Source organism: Physcomitrium patens, chromosome 1 (genome assembly GCF_059467195.1).
Source record: "Physcomitrium patens ecotype Gransden chromosome 1, ASM5946719v1, whole genome shotgun sequence".
Classification (NCBI taxonomy): Eukaryota; Viridiplantae; Streptophyta; class Bryopsida; order Funariales; family Funariaceae; genus Physcomitrium; species Physcomitrium patens.
Window position 1 is genome coordinate 7,036,337 of NC_143410.1, and position 4,005 is coordinate 7,040,341.

Consider the following 4,005-nt stretch of genomic DNA (forward strand, 5'->3'; position numbering starts at 1 on the left):
GAATTTAATTTGCTTAACTAAAAGGTGTTTCTTATTTTTTGACAAAGTCTTTATCTATAAAACATGCTGAAGTTCCTTAATTTAATAATACAAAGACTTTTTGATTTTTAGGTCCTAAATACACATCTATTATAAAAAAAGGTGGAGAATCTAAAGAGAAAATATGACCTTTACTAGGTACTATATGTGATTTTAGTCACATAGTTTCTATTATAGCTAGAAAAATTTGTTTGTTAATACATTGTCTTCTTTGGTAATCATAGTCCTCATTTTGTAATTCCATTGCTTCTTTGGATAATGTTGAGCAGTATTCTTAGCTTCTTCAAAATATAAGTACAAATCTTCTTCACGACGTTGAGTCTTTTCTTATTCAATGAAAGATTTAAAACATATTGTATCAATTTACATTGATTTTGGCCTTAATAAATATGTTTCTAAAAACTTGGAAGCTCTTATCATTACTTTGTTTATTTTTCTTCAACCAAACCTTTATTTTTGAGGCCTTTTAAACAATTCATTGTCACATGTAATGGCTCAAGCAATAAATTGTTTCAAAGATTTTGCTTTCAACATTGCCAATAAGAAATCTTTGTTGTTATTATTTAACCCATATCAAAATTAATTGATGAGGGCTTTGTCATTTCAATCCACATTATAAGTAAGGTTTTGGAATTCAATAACATATATGGTAGCTGATTGTAATCGTTGTTATAAAGATAAGACTTTGGTCTTTGCTACTCTTATTTAATTACTATCTCCAAATATAGTCATAAATACTTTTAAGAATGAATTCAAATCACAAAAGAATTGTGAATTCTTTTCCATTAACAATGCAAACCAAAAGAAAATACTTCTAGATAGAAGTGCACCTATGAATCTAACTTGAGTAAATCCATTAGGGTATTAGAAGAGATGCAATCTTAGATAGACATTGATTAGTTGCAAAAATCTTCAATATTTTCTTGTGCCACTCAAAAAGACTAAAAAATCACTAAAGAAGATAGTATATTAAACTAGAATGGCTATTGCCAAAGAGAATAAGATTAAAAGGTCTTGAAACAAGACTAAAGACAAAAAAGGTATTGATAAGAATAAAGAAGGCTTCATTTTTGCCTCCATATATATTCTTAACTAGGAACTACGTGGCATTGTCTTATAGAACCTCCAAAACATGTTGACTTTGCAAGACATGTATCTTAACTTGCAAGTTAAGTTTCTATATATGCACCACATATTATGCTTATTTTGTAAGCTATTAATAGGTAGTTAACTTGTTGACAAAGTTTCTAATCTATCAATCAATTACAAAGAAATATAAAGTCAAAGTAGCATCTTTAAAGCTTCTAAGAAGCTTTTCTAAAAAATATTATGAAATAAATCTACTTTTATCTATTTCTACTTAATCATATAGATAAATATTAGAATGAGAATATATATCTATAATAGATATGCAAGTTGATGGACTATAATAAAATTCTAGGACCTATAGATGCTTTGATCATATGCAAATATATATATATATATATATATATATATATATTCTCTTAAAATGTCCAATTTGATAAAAGAAGTATTTGAAGTAATATATTTATTGAAACAAATAAGCATCTCAGTAATATCTTTTAAAACTAATTACATAATAAGAATAAAGTGTATAAAGTCAAAAAACAAATTCAATAATTACAAGTCATATAATGCTAACTAAAATTGAACTACGAATACTTCTTAAGTCTTTGGATTTATTGTGTCATCCTGAGAATTCACTATCGAGGTTGGAGATAAAAAAAAATAAGTAAGAATTTATTATCCGTTATCTAAAGAAGATAATTAGCATCTCCTACATATCAAGAACATTTTAATATGACTATTTAAAGATCCAAAAGAACAAAATTAGATATTTATTACAAATTGGATGGCTACTTGAAGGAGAATGTTCACAATTATTAGGCAATACTCGTAGAAGCACTTGTAGTATAAGTTGAGCCTACATCCTTCTAAAAAGCTTATTGTAAGTCATACAATTGATTTACTAGTTGTTTTAATATAAAAAGAGACACTTATAGTGCCTACAATCTCTAATTGAAGAATTGATGTAGGAATTATAGATAAATAGCAATTATAGGATGTAGTGGCTAGAATAGGTCTTTTGCAAATATTTCTTGAGAAAGAATTCCAAATAGATAGTCTTTTCTCAATTTAGCTAATGTAAGTCTTGAAGTGATAGTAGTGGTCTTTATTGACATTGAAAGATTTAAATTAGATTAAAATGTGAGGTGAAATCCTTGATTCAAAACCATTCAACAAGAACCTAAGAAAGAAAAGAAAGAAAAAAAAACAGAAAGAAGAGTAGGAAAGCAAAGAAAAGAAAAATAAATAAATAAATAAAAATAAAGAAAAGATGGAAGGAGAGCAAGAGCCTGCCCCCAAATTCCGGCAGCCTCCCTGCCGATAGGGTCGCCCCGGATTCTTCTTTCTGTTTTTTTTTTCAATTTTTTCTCTCTTCACGATTCAGGAGCTCCGGGCTCTCTGAAACTGTTTTTCTATCTTCTTCACATCGTGGGAGTGCAATGGTGCAACCTTTTGGATCTCGGTCGTTTTCTCTTTCTTTTCTTTCCGTAAGCATCAGGGGGCTTTGTTTTCTGTTTTTTGTTGTTCGTCGCATTACACTCATTTCGGTGTGGTGTTCAGAGGCTCGTTGAGCCCGGCAATTGTAGCGGCGCATTGTAATGTTGCGGTGCTGAAACGTCGTCGGTACTACTTGCTCGCAGTGGTTGGTCCAGGTTGTGCGTGCTGGTGTGACGCAACATTGGTACATTGCTCTAAGTGGCAGCGACTTTGACTTTAAGCTAGACATTTTTTGTACCATATTGGGCAATGGCTGTCGTGCAAAGAATCGGCAGCAGGGGTCTCGTACGTTGTGGGTGCATTGGGTGATCAGAGAAGAAGAGCTCCATAATTGGTTTTTCCTTATTGTAAAGCTCGAGTGATTCCAGCCTGGTTAGCGGTCCATTCCCTATCAACGAGGCATGAAGTGGATTCAATTAAAGGTTGAATGAGCGCATAGCATTGGCAGCGGTAGTATTGGCATTAAGGCAGTGTGGTGGCATGTGATGATTGCAGCACCATCATCGATTCGGTGGCTCTGGTGTGGTGTTTGGCGGTATCAAGCTGCATTGATTGTAGTGGTCGAGGCAGAGTTGATGATGATGGAAGACAGCTCAAGGTGGAGGCTTCCCGAATTCACCCTCAATTCCAGAAATTCAATGGAATCAAGTTAAGAGGTAGGAATCAATTAGGTTAAGATGCAATTAAATTAATATTTGGGCTGAATTATTTTGGATGATTTGTTAACTTGGATGAACTTAGATAGATATGGATGATAATTTATAAATGAATGTTGCTTAAAATTAGATGAATTCTTATTTATGGATGAGAAGTTATTTACGGATGAAAACTCATTCATAGATGGAAAATTCTCTAGAATGAATTTTGAGTTTTTTGGATGATAATTCATACAAGATTTTTTAAAAATAAAAAATAAAAAAATAAATCTATGGACTTAAATTAAATCATAGAAAAAATAGTCTTTCAATTGTGAATTTTTGTGAATGAATTGAGTGCATTATATTGGTATTGTTGTGAATTGTTTAAGTTGTGATATTGGTGTTTATGGTTGGTTGAGTGTGAATTTAATTGGCTAAATAGTTGAATTTGTTATAAAAAATTAGGAGGGAATTCTTTACAACCAACTCATATCTTAATTAAAAGTGGTAAGTTAGAATAAGTCATCACTAAGAGAGATTTATCTTAGTTCATGCTTAGAGGACTTCTTGGATACTTAATCAAAAGTAATGAGGAATTATTAAAAACTTAAAATACTTAAAATTATTGTGAACTATGATAGACTTCCAATAAGTAGGAGTTAATTTTACTTCCATATAGATGTGATATAGAGTTAATTTTACTTCCAAAATAGATGTGATATAAAGCAATCATATATGGGAT

The 4,005-nt window shown here is 31.0% G+C and overlaps 1 long non-coding RNA gene across 1 annotated transcript; it reads left to right on the top strand.

The window, feature by feature from the left end:
* Positions 1-2,500: 2,500 nt before the first annotated feature.
* On the top strand, positions 2,501-3,438 carry LOC149989847 (uncharacterized). Its single transcript, XR_016506501.1, has 2 exons — positions 2,501-2,997; positions 3,121-3,438. It is a non-coding gene; the product is annotated as an uncharacterized LOC149989847 (long non-coding RNA).
* The last annotated feature ends 567 nt before the right edge of the window (positions 3,439-4,005 follow it).